The sequence below is a fragment of the Dasypus novemcinctus genome, chromosome 2 (genome assembly GCF_030445035.2).
Source record: "Dasypus novemcinctus isolate mDasNov1 chromosome 2, mDasNov1.1.hap2, whole genome shotgun sequence".
Lineage (NCBI taxonomy): Eukaryota > Metazoa > Chordata > Mammalia > Cingulata > Dasypodidae > Dasypus > Dasypus novemcinctus.
The window spans coordinates 60812013-60833106 of NC_080674.1; the positions used below are offsets into that span (position 1 = coordinate 60812013).

Here is a 21094-nt window from a genome sequence, read left to right on the forward strand (position 1 = left end):
AGCATCTTCAAGGGATCCTATTTACAATGGGTTCACACACATAGGAATGTGGCTCAAGACCAAAAACATGTCTAAATTAAAGCACACAATTTGATATACCACAGAGACTGTATTAAAGGACTTAAAAAAAGAAATGAAAAGAAATAAGACGCTTCTGAAAAAGAAAGCTATCATGAGCTTCCCAATCTGATTTATTTATCTATGTATTTATATTTACATTTTGATATAGAAACTTTCACACATACACAAAGGCAGAGAGAATGGGATCGTGAACCCTATGTAACATCATCCAGCTAAAATAATACAAGCATTTTTCCAGTCCTGATTCTTCTCTGCTTGCTACATGCACTTACCCTGTCCCCTCACCCTGCTAGTTAGTATATTTTAGGATATTATGTAAATAATGTAAGTGTAACTAGGAAATTTCTGAAAACCTGTGATAAAGAGGGAAGAATTTATATAATAATTAAAACAATTGACCCTGGAACCATAATAAAAGAGAAGCCAGTGGAACTATACAAAAAAAGCACCAAAGAGATTCAGCTACATATAATAATTTGATATTTGGTAAAGGTAATATTTTCTATCAGTGTTTAGAGCATAAGTTAATCCATAGTCATATTGGGAACGTAGATAATCATTAGGAGGAAAAACCTAATACTTACTTTTGCATCAGGCCAGAATAAATTTTAAACGAATTGAAAATTTACATGTAATAAGTAAAAACACAGGCATAACAGAAAAATACATATGTGAATATATTACTTGTTATAGATGAGGAAAGTCTTCCTAAGCTTTATATATGCCAGATGATCTACTATGTGCATAAAACTACTTAAGAATATGGTGATTTAATTAATGTTTGAATGAAAACTGCTGTATGTAAAAAAAAAATGTTAAATATAAAATATGAACTGGAAAAATATTACATTTTATAGATAAGATTAGAGAGGAGGAAATACTTCCTAACACTTTCTTTGAGGCCAATTATCACACTAATACCAAAGCAAAATAAAGATACCACAAGAAAAGGAAATTACAGACCAATATCCCTTATGAATATAGATGCAAAAGTTATTTAAAAAAACACAGTGAAATAGAACCAAGAATACATTAAAAGAACTATACACTGTGATCAAGAGGGATGTATGCCAGTAATGCAAGGGTGGTTCAACATAAGAACATCAGTTAAAGTCATACACTATATTAAGAGAACTATACACTGTGATCAAGAGGGATGTATGCCAGTAATGCAAGGGTGGTTCAACATAAGAACATCAGTTAAAGTCATACACTATATTAAGAGAACAAAGGAAAAAATACATGATCATCTCAATTGACACAGAAAAGGCATTTAACAAAATCCAGCACCACTTCTTAAAAACCTCTCTGTAAAATAGGAATAGAATAAAATTTTCTCAACATGTTCAAAAGCATATATGAAAAGCCCAGGAAAAAGTCATTCTCAATAGTAAGAGACAGAAAGAAAGCCTTTCCCTGAGGTCAAGAACAAGAAAATGTTGCCCAGTGTCACTACAATCATTCAACACTGTACTGGATTTCTAGTCAGAGCAATTAGACAAGATAAAGAAATAAAAGTCATCCAAACTGGAATGGCAGAATTAAAATTTTCCCTAATTGCAGGTGTCATAGTCTTATGTATAGAAAATCCCCCAAAATCCTAAATGAAGCTACTAAAGCTAATACATGATTTCAGGGAAGTGGTGAGTTACAAGATCAACACACAAAACTCAGTGGTGTTTCTATGCACTAGCAATGAACAATCAGAAAAGTAAAGCATGGGAAGTGGTGTGGCTCAACTGCCATATAGGAGGTCCAGGGTTCAGTACCCAGGGCCTGCTGACCTGTGTGGTGAACTGTCCCATGCACAGTGCTGCTGCACACAAGGAGTGCTGTGCCACACAGGAGTGTCCCCTGTGTAGGGGAGTCCCATGTGCAAGGAGTGCACCCTGCAAGGAGAGCCGCCCTGTGTAAAAAAATGCAGCCTGCCCAGATGTGGCGCCACACACACACACAGCCGACGTAGCAAGATGATGCAACAAAAAGAGACACAGATTCCTGGTGCTGCCTGACAAGAATGTAAGCGGACACAGAAGATCACACAGTGAATGGACACAGAGAGCAGACAATGGGGAAAGGGGGAAGGGGAGAGAAATAAATAAAAATAAATTTAAAAAAAAGAAAAGAAAAGAAAGAAAAATATTCCCTTTACAATAGCAACTAAAAGAAGAAAATATCGAGTACCATATTTAACCAAGGATGTAAAGGACTTGTATAGAGAAAACAACAAAATATTGACGAAAGAAAACAAAGATGACCTAAATAAATGGAAAAATATTCCATGTTCATGGGTTGGAAGATTAGATATCGTTAATATGTCAATTCTACCTAAAATGATTTAGAGATTCAACGAAGTCCCAATAAAAATTCCAAAACATTCTTTGCAGATATGGAAAGCCAGCCATCAATTTATGTGGGAGGGTAAGGGGCCCCAAGTGGCCAAAATCATCTTGGGAAAATAAGCAAAACAAAGATGGAGTACCCACACTTCCTGATTTTAGAGCTTACTAAAAAAACTATAGTAATCAAAGCAGCATAGCACTGACACAGGACAGACAGGCAGACATACAGATCAATGGAATAAAATTGAGAGTTCAAAAGTAAAACCCTGGGGCTTGCAGGAAAATGATATTGAAGTAGGTAGGCAGGGCCCAATTCCCTCACAAAAACAACAAAGGAATGTCAAAAAACTATCCAGGGGGGTTCTTTGGGGATCTACAGACCAGGAGAGTGCTGTAGATCCAGGAGGAAGAAGGACAAAGAGACAAAGAGGCCAAATGAAAACCATGAGTTACTCACCCCTGTGGCTGGGAACAGCACATATACCTCACCTTAAGGTGAATAACTTCGGTAAAAGCCCTGGCTCACTTCAGCCCACTGAGTGGGAAAGAATGTTCTCTGCCCTGGGAGGAAGAGAGGTCTGGCAGAAGGTGAAGGGTGGTTTCTCTTCAGTGAGTTTGGACAACTGAGCCCACTTTGAAGCTCAGAAAAGAGCCCAGCTAGCACTGGAATGACCCAAGGGAGAGGGAAGGGGGAATCTGATCAGGCATGCAGTCACTCCCAACAGCCTTGGGAGAGAGAGGAAGTAGGTCAGTGTGGGACTGGGTGGAGACAGGCATAACCCGCAGCTACAAGCTGCGAGAGAAGGAAGCCAGGAGAGATAGCCAGCAATCTGTTAGAAGCGCAACTCGCCTGAGGGTAAGGGAATGGGGGATCCAGATCAGCTTTCAGAAGGCTTCCTAACCTGTGGAATGAGTGTAGTTCAGTAGAAGAATGTCTGCCTCGCTTATAACTAGGTCCCAGGTTTGATTCCCAGTACCTGATAAGAAAGGGATCCAGAGTGATCCACCAGGTTGTCAGGCACCCCGCTGACATCTATTGACAGAGAACTTACAATTGAGATTTTTTATCATTTTAGGTTTTGCAAACTGTTATTTTTTGCTTTTTAAAAAATCTTTTATTTTATTTTATTTTACTACTCTTTATTTTATTCGCTAAAACCAAGTTTCTTATCAGTGGAGGGCAAGCTGCTTGATGAGCATCAGCAGCCTGAGGTGGTTCCTATGGCCCTAAGAGGGAAACCTGTTTTTCCTGGGTTGTTCTTTTTGTTTTTTATTTGTTTGTTCTCTTTCTTTGTTTCTTTTTTCTTTTCCTTATTTTTCCTCCTTAGTTTCTTTATTTCTTTTCTGTCATTTTTCCCTTTCTGTTGCTTTTCATTCATTTCACCTTTTCTTATTTGGTCTCTTTTTTTTATCTTTTCTTCTCATCTTTCCTGTCTTTTATTTTTTTCTATTTTTTTCTCATTTCACCTTTTTATTCCATCTTTTTTACCCTTATTCCTTTGTGTGCTCTTTTATGATTTTTCATTCTTATTACTTATTTTCCTGGCTCTTTTGTGGTGTCTTTTCTATCTTTTTAAAATTTTTATTACTATTATTATTTTTCTTTTCTTCTCTCTTTTTCTAGGGTCTTAATATTTTTTCAAGGGAACACAGACAACTACAAAGATAAAGAATAAGTGGAACCATATGTCTAAAAGGAACCCAAACACAAAACAAACAAAATAAAATCCTGGAGTAGAAAGAGAAGTTAACCATCAGAATAAGTCCATCAAGATAGACAGATGCCTAGACACCAACAATAAGCCTACTAAGAAACAGAAAGACATGGCCCAGTCTAATGAACAAACTAAAAAAACTGGAGGAGATGCAGAATGTAGAACAACTAATCAAGGTGGTACAAGCAAATATTATGAATCACCAATGAAGTGAAGGAAGAGATGAAGGATATTAGAAAACTCTGAGGGAACATACTGAAGAAATTGTAAAGATACATTAAAAGATAATGGATTTCATGGTGATGAATGGTACAATGCAAGAAATAAAATAAGACAGAAGCACAAAACAGCAAATTTGAACAGACAGAGGAAAGAATTAGTGACTTCGAATAGAATACTTCTGAAATCTGACAGATAGTAGAACAGATAGATTTAAAAAATAGAAAAAATTCAGCAGGCACTCAGGGAATTGAATGACAACATGAAGCACAAAAACATATGCATTATAGGCATCCCAGAGGAATAATAGGAGGGAAAAGGAGCAGAAGGAGTATTGGCTGAAAATTTCCTAACTCTTGAGGGACATGGACATACATGTCCAGGAAGCACAGCACATTCCAACCAGTACAAATCCTAAAAGACATACCCTGAAACATATACTTATCAAATTGTCAAATGCTTAAGACAAAGAGAGAATACTGAAAGTAGCAAGAGAAAAAGAGATCCATCACATACAAGGGAAGCTCAATAAAATTAAGTGCTGATTTCTCATCTGAAGCTGTGGAGGTGAGAAGGCAGTTAAAGTCCTAAATAGTTATAGTTAGACATAGTTAAACATAGTTAAGACATAGTTAAAGTCCTAAAATAAAATTTAAAAAATGCCAGCCAATAATCCTGTGTACAGCAAAGCTTGTATTTAAAAATGAGGAAAAGTTCAAAATATTCACAAATAAACAGAAATTAAGGGAGTTTGTCAACAAGAAACTTCAAGAAATACTAAAGGGAGTTCTGCAAGTTGAAGGGAAAAAAACAGGAGAGATAGAGTTGAAGTAGAATGTAGAAAAGAATATTAGTAAGAATAACTAAAAAGATACAAAAGAAACATAAAACAAAATATGACATAAAAACCTAAAGAAAATATGGCTAATGTAAGTAATGCCTTGACAGTAATAACACTGATTGCTAATGGATTAAACTCTCTAATCCAGAGACATAGATCGGCAGAATGGATAAGGAAAAATGCTCCATCTATATACTGTCTACAAGAAACTCACCTTCAACCCAGGGAAGTTGCAAGTGAATGGCTGGAAAATGATTTTACATGCAAACAATAACCAAAAAAGAGTGAGAATAGAAAAAATTAATAAAACCAAAAGCTGATTCTTTGAGAAGATTAATAAAATTAGCAAACCTTTAGCTAGACTAAGAAATAAAAAGAGAGAGAAGATACAAATACATAAAATAAAAAATAAGGGAGGGGATATCACCACTGATCCTACAGAAATAAAAAGTATCATAAGAGGATACTCTGAAAAATCATATGCCAACAAGATGAAATGGACAAATTCCTAGAAATACACAAGCAGCCTATATTAATGAAAGAAGAAATTGATGAGAACTCAGAAAACCAGTCACAAATAATGAGATTGAATTAGTCACCAAAACCTCCCGACTAAGAGTAGTCCACGATCAGACAGCTTCACAGGTGAGTTCTACCAATCACTCCAGAAAGAACTAGCACCAGTCCTGCTTAAACTCTTCCAAAAAGTAGAAGTGTAGGGAACATTGCCTAACTCATTCTATGATGCCAACATCACCCAAATATTAAAACCATGTACATACCTGCATATCAGAGGGAGATAAAGAAACCCTTTAATCCCTACAGAACAAAGAAACATCTGCTCCCACAGCATTCCAAGAAAGCATAACTCCCTGATCACTATCCTGTAGTCATCAGGGAAAATTTTCACCTCTAGAGCTTCCTATTGGTCCCTGCACCTCACTCAGACACTCAACCCCCTCCCACCAACTATCATTCCCCCCCCCCAGGAAAGTTCTGTATAAATTCAAATCCCCCCCTTCCAGGAGTGGGCTGAAGTCTCTCTTCAGAACCCCACCATGCTGGTGGGGGTCTGAAGTCTGTTCTTCAGACCCCCTCCATTGGGAGAGCTTCTCAATACGTTCTCTGCCTGTGGTCATATCAGTCTCTGTATCCCAGTAAGCACTGTTTTTCTCCAACACTCTAACTTCTATGAAACAATTAGACTATGCAAATTCAAAGACTCAGAAAGTATAATAGAGCTTACCGGGGGCCAGGTGGGGGTAGGGAATGGAAAGTTAATGCTCAGTTGGTAGAGTTTCTGTTTAGGGTGATGGAAAGGTTTAATGGCTAGTGGTGATGACAGCACAGCATTTTGAATGTAATTAATACCAGTGAATTATATACCTGAAAGGGGCTAAAATGATTGATTTTTAGTATTTTATAGTGTTACCATATAAAACCATTGTTATAAAAATCATGATACATATTTATCAATATATGTTACCATAATAAAACTGTACAACACAGAAAGTAAGCCTTAATATAAACTATGGACTGTAGCTAATAATACAATAATAATGTTTCATCAATTTTAACAAATGTACAACACTAATACAAAATAATAACAGGGAAAACTGAGTGTATAGATGATGCATATGAGAACTCTGTAACACCCTCATGATTTTTCTCTACACTGCTCTAATAAAGAATTATTTGTATTTTAAAAACTTACATAGTAAGGAACACATTCAGTAATTAAACAGACTTTGTAGATCTAACAATATCTCAAATGACTTGGGCCACTAATAAGAAACTGCTTTTCTTCAATATTGTTACACGTGCATTGGCTAAATTTGGCTAAATTTGACATTTCATATAGATGTTTATATGTTTTCCATTTATACATATACCTGAATAGTTGCTGAGTGCCAAAAATAAAATCTACATTTATTGTATTATGCTTTTTAGAAGTATTTTGTAATCTTTAAAAAAAAAAGTTATTACCTGAAGAACTCTTTAAAATGAATAAGAGATAATGCGGATGAATAAGCAATTCACAAAAGGATAAATTAAATACTTAAATAAATACATGGGAAAATCAACGTCACTTTGCAAACAAATAAACATTTAAATGAGGATTTACCCTATTTTGTCTATCAAATGGTACATTAAAAAGAAATAACAACATCCAATTTTGGGGTACTCATTTACTGTCAAATGGGAATATAATCAGCATAGTATTTCTAAACAGGTATTTGGCAAGTGTATCAAAAGCCTGATAAACACACAGGCCCTTTGAATCACCAGGAGTAAAAGACACAGAGTTGTACATGCAAAGATTATGATCAAAGCATTGTTCATAATAGGAAAAAGTATGAATAAATTAAATGCCCAAAAAATAGGGAATTAATATTGCTAGGAAAATGCAATATAATGATATGACACTATTAGAGATAATGATGTAGATGTAGATATTAAAACACTAATTATAAACTGCTAAGTGAAAAATACAGATTACAAAACTCTAAAGCATGATCCCATTTATGTACAATGTCTATAGATACATAGAATATAATTTGGAAGGATAAACATCAAAAGGTTAACAGTGTTTAGCTCTGAAATTATGGGTAGTTTTTCTCCTTTTGTTTTAGTGTCTTATCTAAGTTTTCTATTGAGTACGTGTGTTATTTGTGTCACAAAGTATTTTTAAGTGCATGTGTATATATCTTTAAATATAGGCTACAGCTGAAGACCAAAGCTGCAAGAGGAAAGAATGCCCATTGAATTCCTCGGTCAGGATTGGGTTGGTTCTTCTAATGCAGGGTTTCTTAACCAGGGGTCCACAGGTGGAAAGATTTCAGGGAGTCTGTGAAACATCATCATAATAAAATAATACAATAATAAAAACATTCTTGCGGGGATATGTTGGTGTGGGTGTGATATATTTATTAACTAATGCACAGTATAGTGTGGACTTAGTAAGGGGACCATGGTTTTCACCTGACTGGCAAAGGGGTCTGTGGAACAAAAAAGGTTAAGAACCCCTATTCTAATGTGAAAGATGATGTGGTCAGCCATGGCTTGACGGAAGATAGGATATTTCAGATTGTTAAAACATGAGGAGCAGATGTAGCTTGAGCGGTTGAGTTCCTGCTTCCCACATGGGAGGTCCCAGGCCTGGTTCCGGGTACCTCCTAAAAAACAAAAACAAACTACAAGCAAAATAAATGAAAAAAACAACTCGGGGGAGTCAATTTGGTTCAGTGGTTGAGCACTGGCTTCCCAAATATGAGAACAAAAAAAAAAATTGCTCTGCCTGCTATGAAATATGAGGCAGATTTTAAAATTCAAGGATATTTATAGAAATTCAAATGTTCAGTGACTATAGTTAGTTCTCCTATGTAGTAGATTGAATCATGTACCCAACAAAGACACATTACCCCTGATCCTGTGAGTATGGACTCATTTGTAAATAGGACCTTCAAAGATCTTATTTGGATGAGGCAAAATTGAATCAGGTGGGCCTTAATCCAATAAGGCTTAAGTCCTTATGAGCAGAGAAAATTCAGAAGCAGTTAGAGGAGGAGACAGAAAGAGATAGATTGCCATGAGACAGGATTGCCAGAAAGCCATCACCAGAACAGCACAGACTTTAGAAAAAGCATGGCCTCGCCAACACCTTGATTTTGGACTGCTAGCATCCAAAACTATGAGCCAATAAATTTCTGTTGTTTCAGCCAACTAGTATGTAGTATGTGTCAGAGCAGCCCTGGCAAACTAAGACACCTGAGTACTAGCAAAGCTAAAAAAACCAAAGTACTAAAAGGTAATTTATGATTAGTATGTTTATTAAAATGCATAATCTTAAAATTTGCCAATTATTGATCCTGAAGTGAGCATTAGTTTACCTCCCTAAGATGCAAAGTTTTGTTAATTGAATCAACTATATACAAAAGCACTTGCCAAGACAGTTTTCAATTAATTTTTTTCTCTTCATTTATTTTTTTAATGTTACATTCAAAAAATATGAGGTCCCCATATACCCCTCACCCCCTTCACCCCCCTTCTCTGCCCATACCAACAACCTCCTCCATCATCATGAAACATTCATTGCATTTGGTGAATACATCTCTGAGTACTGCTGCACCTCATGGTCAATGGTCCACACCATAGCCCATACTCTACCACAGTCCACCCAGTGGGCCATGGGAGGACATAAAATATCTGGTAACTGTCCCTGTAGCACCACCCAGGACAACTCCAACCCCCAAAAATGCCCCCACATCACATCTCTTCCTCCCACTCCCTACCCCCAGCAGCCACCATGGCCACTTTCTCCACACAATGCCACATTTTCTTCGATTACTAATCACAATAGTTCATGAATAGAATATCAGTAAGTCCACTCTAATCCATTCACTATTCCTCCATCCTGTGGACCCTAGAATGGCTGTGCCCATTCCACATCTATATCAAGAGGGGGCTTAGATTCCACATGGATGCTGGATGCAATTCTCCTGCTTTCAGTTGTAGGCACTCTTGGCTCCCTGGTGTGGTGGTTGACCTTCTTCACCTCCATGTTAGGTGAGTGGGGTAAGTACAATAAACCAGAGTGTAGGAGCTGCAAGTCTGTTGAGGCCCAGGGCCTGGCTATCACATGGTCAGTCCAGAGCTTCAGGTCCCCTGGGTATACATTATACCCCAGCACCAACTACAGTTCTGGTAAAAGTAACAGGAGAGGCTTGTAGACAAAGATCACATCTGAGTCCAGCTCCATCACACAGAAACACAAACTCCAAAGTAGGGCCAACTGACATGGCACTGAACTCCATCTGCCATGACCATAGAACCTGTGGGTCTCTGCAGCCCTCAGAAGAACCAATACCTGTGGTTGCATCTACTTTATCTGTCTCTGTGACTCTGCTGAGGTATGCATAAGGGCAACCCCTCTGATAACCTCCTGGCTCTTTTTGGACTCATAGCCATATAAACTCATTTATCATTTCCATTTCCCCCTTTGATTCAGGTCAAAAAGCATTTTTAATTCCTGGTATTATATGTAGACTGAGATATTCTGCTGGTCCGAGTTGACCCTTTTATTCAAGGTCATTTTCTAGTTACGTCTGGTACTTGGTAGTAATCCCTCGGTGCCAGGGAGGCTCGTCCCTGGGAGTCATGTCCCACGCTGGGGGAAAGGCAACACAGTTCCGTGCTGAGTTTGGCTTCGAGACTGGCCACATTTGAGCAACACAGAGGCTCTCAGGACATAACTCTTAGGCACCCTGCTGCTCTAGGCCTTGTTCTTATTTCAGGTGTACAGGCTTACAAGCATAGTCATTAGTATCAAGGGCTCATTGTTGGACCTTCTTTCTTTTTTGGTCTTTGCCGTTGCACTTGGGGGATTGTTGCTGTTCCTTTAGGGACTATGATAGAGCTTCCCTGGCTAGGAACTCAGCACTCCCTCAGTTGTTGTTTTTAATTGTAACCACTATGAAAATATCCAAACATTTTTATGTACCCTGGATATATGCCCTGTAGAACTCCCTGCCAACCATGTGTCCCCTGTCAACATCCCACACCAGTATTCCTCCCCTGCCATTGTCGAACCTCTCTGTGATCCAAAACTTCTTCAAAAATGAAGCCCAATATATTGCCAGGTTCCATTAATAGTAAAATGGAATATAGTGATGAGTTTAAAGGTTAGATATGGAATACATACTAATTTAGAAAAATTAAGGTAAAAATAAATTGGGGTATCAAAAAATTTAAAAATGCAAAAGCTTTGTTTTTGATGTTTTGCCTTCCATCACTGCAATAAGTATTGCCCCGTATACAAATTGGCAAGGCAACTTCTTCCATCTTTTCCTCAGTGTCTACGTCTTGTCTTTTTCTTTTTTCCTAATTATTAAGCTTATCTTCACAGAAGTTTTAGGTCACAGTAATTTATATATACAATATACAGTACTCCCATGTATCCAACATAAAACTCTTTTCTCTTCCACAGCAATAATCTTTTTACATGTTCATACTATATTTACTGAAACTGATGTACAGATATTGAGAAAATAGCTTTCAAACAAAGTAACATTTGGGTTTACATTGTGGTTTATATTTTAGACTACACAATTTTCTAAAGTTTTAGTTATCTGAGGGGAGGGGAAAAGAGATATTGAATAGATGGAATCAATCTACTAATTGAAAGAAGATAGGAACCCACTGTCTAAGGGTAAACATGCAGGCAGCCTCCAGGGGCCAAATCAAATCTCTCCATTGCCAACAGGCTGAAGGAAACTTAATCATCTCAAGTTTGGCCCAACCCTGTGCCCAGAGACAATTCTGTTTCCAATCAAGAGGAATTTAAATAGTAATGAAACTGGAAAAATACCTTCACCAAAAGGGGGAAAGGGTAAAGACAAATGACTTTATATGGCTAAGAGACCTCAAGTGAGTCAGGAGGTCATTTCAGAGGTTACCCTTATGCACATCTCAGCAGGATCTCAATGACTGCCAAAGTAAATATTACCTCAAATAGGGGCTCCGGAGGGTTCTGGAGACATCCAGATACTATAGTCTGGGCAGACAGCTTAGGAGCTCCATGCCCTGCCAGTGGGCGCTACTGTGGAATTTATTGTCCCCAGTATGACAGAGTTGGACTCCGTTGTGTTTTCCCTACACATGATTCTGCTGCCCCTCTATTTGAACTTATAGTTAGTATTAGAGTTGACAGTTGTATGTCCAAGAGACTTAAATCTTTGGGCTGTCCATGTGCCAGTTGGACCCTGAATCTCGACAGACTTGCAACACATACTCTCCAGTTCATTGGACTCACCCAGGACAACTAACAAGGAGATCATGACTGACAATGACCATCTCAAGGAGTAGAAAATCTGCAACTGCAAACAAGAAAGTCCCATCCATCTGCCTCATGGGACCTAAGTCCCCTCGCAATTAGAGGTGGAGAGGGCATCACCATCACAGAATCCTTAGGATTGAGGAATGGACGATGGACTAGAGTAGACTTATGGATGTTCTACTGTAGACTTGTGATGTTAGCAAAGAAAGAACCTTTATCATGCATGTGGAGGCAGTGGCCACTGGAGATTCTGAGGGGAAGGAGAGGGAAAAATAGGTGTAATCTGGGGCATTTTTGGGACTTGAGAATTATTCTGAATGACATTTCAGTGACACATACAGACCATTGTAGATCATGTAATAACTTGCAAAAATGAGCAGGAGAGAGTGTAAACTACAATGTAAACAATAATCATCATTTAGTGGCAATGCTCCAAGATGTGTCCATCAATTGTGACAAACATACCACACGAAGGATTGTGCTGATGTGGAAAAATGTGGGAAAGCTAGGGAGTGGGGCATATGGGAATTCCCTATATTTTTGTTTGTGTAACATTTATGCAATCTGTTTCTTTTTTAAAAAATTGAAAAGTATATTTTTTAAAAAGAGGACTGTAAGGAGCTTTATTAATGTGCATTTAGAGTGAGAGAAAGGGTTTGAAACTTTTCCTGATATTTGGAAGCATCAATACATGTTGGCAGTCTTTATTAGTAGTGAAGCAGGCTAGTAAGTGAAGCAGTCTTTATTAGTAGTGAAGCAGGCTAGTAAGGATCTGGAACTTGGTAGAGAGTCCACTTGGACATCAGTAACCCCTAAAATGGCTGCTGAAAGACCCCACCCCCAGGATTCTGCTATCCGGATGCAAAGAAAAGCCCCGGATGTTCCCTAGGGACTTTATCTTTGGGTCGTCACTTGGGGATTGATGGGTGGGGTAATCAATCAAAACTGTTGGAACCCCTCCCCTGCTATTAGCAAAGGGGTGGAATAATTGACAGTTTAAAAGCTAGCACAGGCCTGAGCTCGCGCTTGCCCTGCTCTCTTGCCTCTGTACCCATTCCTGACCTCTGTGTGCGGCCCTGGCCATTTTTCCTCTGCCATGTGTCCGTGCAAGTAAACCTGGGGATTTATAATCTATAATGAGGAATTGCAGCTTGTCAATCAGACTTTTTCATCCGTTTTCACCTCCTTCCTCTCTACCTGGCACCCCTGCTCTGTTATTTTCTCCCATTTCTCTTCCCTCCTTACCTGAATAAATTACTGGCCTAACTCACCTGGTGTGCTCTTGAAATTCATTTCTGCAGCACAGCCAAGAAGCTAGATAAAATCCAGCAACAGCAGTAGCAGTCATCTTTGTGGGGATTTTATGTGCACGCTCTGCTCTGTGCCCGTTTTCAACAGTTAGTCCTTGCCTTATCCACCCCCATCCCCACCACCGCCTTCCTGGGTTTCTCCCTGACAGCTCTCCAGGGCTCTGACTCTGATCCCAGCTCTGCGGCTGGGTCCCCTGCAGGCTGCCAAGACCTGCCTGAGGCCAGCTGCCTGGAGCACTACCGACTGCCCACTCAGGCTCTGTCTTGCTGCGCTCTGTGGGGTGCCACCTGTGAGCCTTTGCATGACCTTCCACAGTAACAGCTTGCTTGGCTGTCCCACCTACTACTTGTCACCCTTTTCTCAGAACACTGAGCTCTGCTTGCAAACTGGCAAAACGTCCTTTTGTCTCTGTCAGTGGCACCTGCCCCTCCTCTTGGGGCAGATCTTGTTTTCAGATTCTGGCACCACAAAATTTGACAGTGCTCCCAGTCTGACCCACTCACTGTCCAATGAGTTTAATTAAGCTCACATTCACAGGGAGACTAACAGCACATTTTCCAAAGCTAGAGAAATGGACCCCTCCAACCTCAGAATACCTTGAAAAAAAAACTCCCTACAAAGGCAATGCGGGAATATTAAATGCAATTCATTTTAAAAATTGGACACACTGCACAGTATTTAATTCATGAGGTATCCCCAAACATAGCATGATTCTGTACAAAGAAAATACATCCAAGTATTTCTTGAGACAAAGCCAACTTCTGCATCCTGACCCTCTCAGCTTCTTTTCTTTCAGCCAGAACACAATTACTGCCTTTGAGCAGTTTGTCAGGTCTTCACACCAAAAAAGAGGGATATTTGCAAGTTTAAGGTCTGATTTGAAAGCACCTGCAGATCATTCCTTTCTTTCACTCCCACTAATCTTATGTTAATAAATGCTTAACTGTTCCTCAGAAGGTCAGGTCCTTTTCAGATTATCTTTAATGCTACAGGCAGCTACCTCAAGGAAGCAACAAACTATTTTCAAGGGATAGCTTTTCTACCATTCCTAGTGCCCTAGAAAAGAAAGGATGAGTTGTTTGGCCTCTCCATATATGTACTGTTTCCCTTGCTTTGTTCTCAGATTTCTAAATATTAGTATTTTCATTTTACTTTATGAACAGTTTGTATCTGTACTATGCTTTCCACCCTAAGTTCTCAAAAGTAATTTATATTAATATAAACATTTCACAATATTGAAGCTAGTATTCAAATTTTGGAGATAATGAAACAGAGGCAAAATCGTCCAGTGACTTTCCTAAAATATGCCTGCAAACAAGATATATACAGCTGATAGGATGGAAGGAACAACTGTTAGATTTTGCTCTGGACTAAAATGACACAGTGATTTCTAGAAGGACTCGATAAATATTCAAGATGAGAAGCCATGTATTTGTTGAGCATCTCCTGCAGCTATGACACATACTCCATTAGTGTTATATGGAGAAAAAAAATGTGTAAGACACAAATCTCTTTAAGCACTTACTATCTTGTTCAGGATAGGGCTGACACTCGAAATAATTATAGAACACTACAGCCTAAAATTAAGACTTAATAAATTGTGTAGCTAATAAGTTCAAAAGTAATTAAGAAAAATGCGAGTGGTTATTGTAGGATAGGAACATGAAAAACAAGCTAAGTATGCAGTCTTCCACTGGATCTTAAAAAGTTAGTAAAGTTTTGACAGGCAGAAAAGAGAGGGAATGGCATTGAAGCATGAAAGGAAGAGCATGGTAAAAAGTAGACATGGAGCCATTGAAGCTAATGGGAAGGAGGGGTGGCAGGTAAGGAGGAAGAAAGAAATTACTAAATGAGCAGACGATTATAGGGAATCTCACTAGAGCAGACAATTTATTATATGGAATACAGGGAAATAACCTGGGAGCATTAAACTGAGATGAGATTATGCAGGACAGTTTGGGTGCCAGTTTTAGAATCTTGGACTTGATCCAGTAGGAAACTAATGTACACTTGTAGGTGAATGGCATGGGGTGACCCTGCTTTAAGAACATTCTGGCAACAGAATCTCAGTAAAATGGTGGGGAGGGGTCTAATTCTTCTGTTTGTTTTCTTACAACCATCCTTATTTTAAGCATAAATAGGAAAAATCATGGTGTCCTCTCTTAATTTATAAAACCTTGGATAATTACAGAGCCATTCTGAATCTCAGTATGAAGCAGGCTAGGAAGATAGGGAATTAATAGATGGATCTGGAACCTGGCAGAAAGTCCATGTGGACATCAGTAACCCCCAAGATGGCTGCTGGAAGACCCCCATCCTCAAGATTCTGCTCTCCAGAACAAAGACTACTTCTGGAAACAAGGAAAAGTTCCCTAGGGACTTTATCATTGGGTCCTCACTAGGGGATTGATGGCTGGGGTAATCAATGAAAACAGCAAACCGCTGGAACCCCTCCCTTGACATTAGCAAATGGGTGGAATAATTAATAGTTTATAAAGCAAACCACAAGGCCTGCGTGTGCTCTTGCCCTGCTCTCTTGCCTCTGGACTCGTTCCTGACTTCTGTGCGCTGCTCTCACCATTTTTCCTCTGCCACATGGCCGTGCAAGTAAACCTGGGGTTTATAATCTATAATGAGGAATTGTAGCTTGTAAATCAGCCCTCTTCATCCCTTTTCACTCCCTTCCTCCCTGGAACCCCTGCTCTGATATTGTCTCCCATTTCTCTTCCTTCCCTACCTGAATAAATTACTGGCCTAACTCACCCAGCATGCTCTTGAAATTCATTTCTGCAGCATAGCCAAGAACCTAGAAAAAATCCAGAAACATATTTGATGAGCCAGCCAGCTTGTTTAATGTCTTCCTTTTATTCCTATTTCAAACTGGTTCATCCACAAGCCCCATAGGATGTAATCCGAGGAGGAAGGGGCTGGGGCTAGGGAATTCTCTGAGTCCATGCCGCATGCCCCACCTTGTTAGATCTAACCCCAGTCGGGAGGGTTAGGACACAGGGCAGGAGATCACTGCACTGCTCTTTCAAGCCCTTTTAGCAGCCAGAGGATATGCCCTTGGGGTCAGCGACCATTCCTTCTCCATCCCTCTCCCCTAGAGGGTGCACAGCAATGATGGAGAACCAGAGATCTGAGGGCTTAACCCTCCCACCGGATCCATGCCTTTGCAAGTGGCATTCTTATCTGACCACACCCAGGAGGAATGAAGTAGGAAGGTGTAGGCAGAGCCAAAAAGAATGCCATGGGAGTTCCTTTCCCCAGAGTGGTCACAGGCCAGGATACCCTTGCAATTTCTAACCTTTACCCATGTTTTACCTTTTTACTGAATTTCTCTTTGTAGGTTTGTGTTAGGATGCTTTGGTCTATTTTAAAAACTGTGAAAATGAAAAGTGACTTTGTTTAGCAAGGAAGCTATTGCCTCAAGAATCCAAAGTCTATTAGCTAGAGCAATTAACCTTTAATCACTTAATGGCCTTTTGATGGCAGGTTTAACTGGGAAACTATCAGACAATGAAGTCATAAGAACTAAAACTATGTCTACAAATTCTGGAAGGATAGGAAGAAGCACAAATTGGCTTGGCAGCTTCCAGTTGAAATCTAATTAGACTGTCTCCCAAGTCTGGGAATGCCCAGTGTTAGGGGCTGTGATTCAGTGAGTGACGGGAATCAGAGAGCAGCCAAATATTTCTTAAGATTTAACTCAGAAACTTCTGTTTCTGAAAAATAGGGAGGCTGAGAACCAGAACAGGAAACTGAATGGCTCCCATTTTTTGGGCCCATCCATTCAGAGAGCAGCCAAATATCTCCTGGGACAAACACCTCAGGTGCTTTGATTTGGGGCCTCTGTTCAGGCCTCCCAATTAGCTTGGAGTCATTGATCTGATATCTGGAATCAGATACCCCCAAGACCTACCCACAAGGATGCTTGTGGGTCAGTTAAGCTCTGAAAATAAAAATTCTCAGGACTCTGAGACACCAGAAGAGTCGACTAAAGGGTGTTTTTTTATTTTTCCTAGAGTAATGGGTGCAGCCTCTAGCCTACCAGCAAACTCCCCATAGAAGTCTCTTAGGAATCAGGAAATTCTGCCTACTGCCTACTGCTGGTCCACATGGCCATAGTATAGCTGAGAGCAGCCTCTGTATAGAACCCTGAGTTCCAGTTAAACCATGTAAGAAAAAGAGAGAGAATAGATAAATCTGAGGCCCAAAAACCTCATGCCATGTCTCCTTAAAGAAATGAGGAAATAAACCTCAAACTTCTCAGTATAAACTCAGTCATGCCTTAAAAAAGTGTGAATGGGGAGCAAGATTAAAAAAAAAAACCTCATGTGCCATCAATTAAAGTCAAAGAGTTCCTTGAAATGCTAAAAGTATAAAATTCTCTCTTCTGTTTTAATTTGTGCATAACCTTGTGTTCAACTTCGAAATCTGAGTTTAACTTTGTCAGTTTGCTTGTGCCTAGAAAATCAGATTTGGAGTTTGCCAGTTACAAATTAGATAATGGTGAAAGGTAACCTAAAAATGAGTCTTTAAAGGTCAATACTGTCTTGCTAGTAAATTTAATGTATAAATCACAAGTGGAATTAATTCAATTGCTGGAAAAGCAGAGAAACTTCACAAAGTTGTCACTAATAAAGCTCTTGTGACTTAGTTAATAAAGGTACCCAATTCACCTTAAGGCAAAAACTTACTAGAAACTGTAACTAAGAGTTAAAATCATTTATAGATGCATTTATATTATAAAAAAACAGCAGAAGGATAATAACTGAAATTATAACTGGGTGAATTTAGCCTGAACCTATTATTGTAAGTGTAAATTCTAAACTCACCTTATCTTCGTTTTTGGTCACTTCAAGCCTAGCCTCACCCCTTGTCTTTGCTTATGGTAATTTCATAACAGCTTCTGCCCCTATAGCTCAGAGGAAAGCAAACTTGAGACATCCCTGTCTTCTGTCCTACTGGTATTAGTGACCCTGCTTTTTCTCATGGCTCCAAGTGTGAACTGAATTGCTGCCTGGTGGAATTCTTGACCCTCAGGGTTGAACGTCCACTCTTCCAGTCCAGCAGCCACTGGAGTCCTGGTATCTCTGAGGACTGGAAAGTGAAGGAGGCCTCCTGCCTTGACTGTCCAGGTTCCTAAAAGTGGCAATTCATGAGAGAAACCGGTTTCCCTGAGGCTTCCATAGCCTCAGTGAATATACATAGAATTAGGCTTGATCATCCAAAGACTACTAAAGTCAAAGTAAAATATAAAGTTCTGAAATAAAGGAAAATTGTATTAAAGCATTGGAAACATTTTTGTTATAAGCCATTAGTTAAGAAACAAAATTCTTGTGTAAAACTGGAGGGTCATAGTGCAAATTAAAGAAAAAACCTTCCAGGAAATCTTTCAAATGTTGTTTTACAGTTGAACTTGTTTTATTAAAAAAATGAAAGTTTTAAGTAACTAAGTGGTATTTCTATGTCAAACTATTCATGTCTGCCTATTTGCTCAGTGTGTAACTTCATACATCAGGGTAATAATATCAAATTAACAAATATGAAAAATCTAAGTTCCTATATAATGAAATTAAGTTAAAGAAATGCAGGGGTGCCCTCTCTTAAATGCATAAAGCAAATTCCATTGGTTGCTAATTGTAACCTAAGGTAAATTAGCCAGTCTGTGGTTGTCAATTATAAAGAGTTTGTAAAAGCATCTTCCAAATAGAAGCATTTAAATGGCTCTAGTTATAAGAAGCCATTATTAAGTAGAAACCTAGATTGATACTAATGGCAAAAAGTAACTTCAGAGCAATGAAACCTGTCTGAAATTCACCTCAATGTGCATATTCACATGGTGGTAATGAAAAGTTACCTTGATTCCATTGGGAATCTTCAGTTTTCATTTTAAAAATGGAAAAAAAATAGTTTTGCCTCTACTGCTAAAATAAAATACCTGCTAATTAACATCTTCATGGTAAGAGTGTAGAAGTACAAAGCAAAGTACTAAAAAGTTAAGTTCATTTAACATGTAACACGTTGCATAGGAAATGTTCAAAAGGTATATAAAAATCAAGAAATAGACTTTAGCATTGTCAAGCCATTGTGCATTCAAACCAGGCCTTGAATACATTGTAGGTTGCCTCTCCATATGAGTTATTTGCTAGGTCAGTCACTGACCCCTAAAACAATAAAGGGTATCTACTACATCTCTGGTCATGCTCCTGAAGTCAACAGAAGCTATGTTACAGTTTCAAACTCCTGAAGCAGCCAACAGTGGCTCAGTAGAGCCAAATGTACAATGTATAATGCCTCCAGACTGACACTGTTTCATAGTGCCAAAGAGCACTATGCACCAGGCTGGTGAAATACTGGAAACTGCCTTCTTAGCTTCTCTCTAGGATCAACGGTGCTGTGACTTGCTCACTGTGTGAAGGATATACCAAGTGGAGCCATAATCACCAGAGTACTGTAAGTAGAACTTAAATACAAATTGGCATTATGGCCTGCTCCCATGGAGAGATAACATGTAAGATATTGCAAACCTGAAGCTTAAATCTACTAATTACAACTCAAAGAGAAATTTATGCATTGATTACTATATCAATTAGTATTAAGTACTGTCTGATGATAATGGTGATATTTGTATTAGATCATATACAGAAGGACATTGAACACATTAAAAGTCCTGGAAAACTTAATTTTCTGATTAGTTAATAAACATTTCTATAAGATAAAGAAATGGCTATCTTGCCTGAGAGCAGTGGGGCCAACATTCCTTTTAATCTAAAAAGCCACCAAACTAACTTGGAGGCAACCTCTCACAGTCATCACCCCATACCAGGTAAAGGATGTGCATGGGGCCAGGGGCCACCACTGGCTTACAGATAGCCAGGTAGTTAATACCAGGCTCAATTAATAAAAACCCCCAAGGTGCAAGTAAGGGTGTGTCAAACTCTTAACCCAGCCACCTACTACCAGTAGAGGGCCCAAAGTCAGATCCTGAGGGACCCTTCTCCACTCCTGCCTCAAAACTCTTAACCAAAACTACTCAAGCAGTCCAGATTTTAAAAATGAGCCTCTTGTGAACCCAGACATTAAATGGTTCACAGATGGAAGCAGTTTTTTTAAAGGAAGGAATTAAAAAGGCAGGCTATGCAGTGGTATCTCAGTTTAAAACCATAGAGACCAAAGCTCATCTCCCTGAAACGTCAGCCCAGAAAGCAGAGCTAATTGCCTTTACCCAAAGTTTAAAACTAGCAGCTGGGAAACAGGCTAATATTTACACAGACTCTAAGTAAGTATGCTTTCCTCGTCCTTGTCATTCTCACCACACAGCAGAGTGAGCTGTGTGGCGAGAATGAGACTTGCTTACTAACAGTGGGTCACCTATTAAGCGTAGGCAAGAAATCCTAGATTTATTAGAAGCCATACTCTTACTTCAAGAAATAACAGTTATGCATTGTCCAGGGCATCAAAAAAACAAACACTGCTATAGCAAAGGGAAATGTTTGAGCTGATGAAGCTGCTAAAGTGGCAGCACAAGCCCAGGTCTCCCTCCTACCTCTTATTCCAACACCTGTACTAGTACTTAAAATTCCATAGTATACCCAGGATGAACAAACCAGGGCAGCTAGCCTCGGATTCACCCTGGAGGTTGATGGGTGGCTTGTTAAGGATACTCAGGTCTGCCTGCCAGGAGCAGTGCAATGGAAAGTCCTTCATGGACTTCACCAAGCCACTCATCTGGGGAAGGATGCCC

At 39.1% G+C, this 21094-nt stretch overlaps 1 protein-coding gene across 2 annotated transcripts in view; it reads right to left on the minus strand.

The window, feature by feature from the left end:
* Positions 1-21094, minus strand: part of PDE4D (phosphodiesterase 4D) — a 1544760-nt gene that overhangs the window by 1293881 nt on the left and 229785 nt on the right. The window contains exon 1 of one of the 2 annotated variants that reach the window (XM_071208182.1): positions 2881-4256. The exons of the other annotated variant lie outside the window; for it this stretch is intronic. The gene's annotated coding sequence lies outside the window, so the exon portion shown is untranslated. Of the gene's footprint in view, positions 1-2880; positions 4257-21094 lie in introns of those variants that run through there. 2 annotated transcript variants of the gene reach the window in all.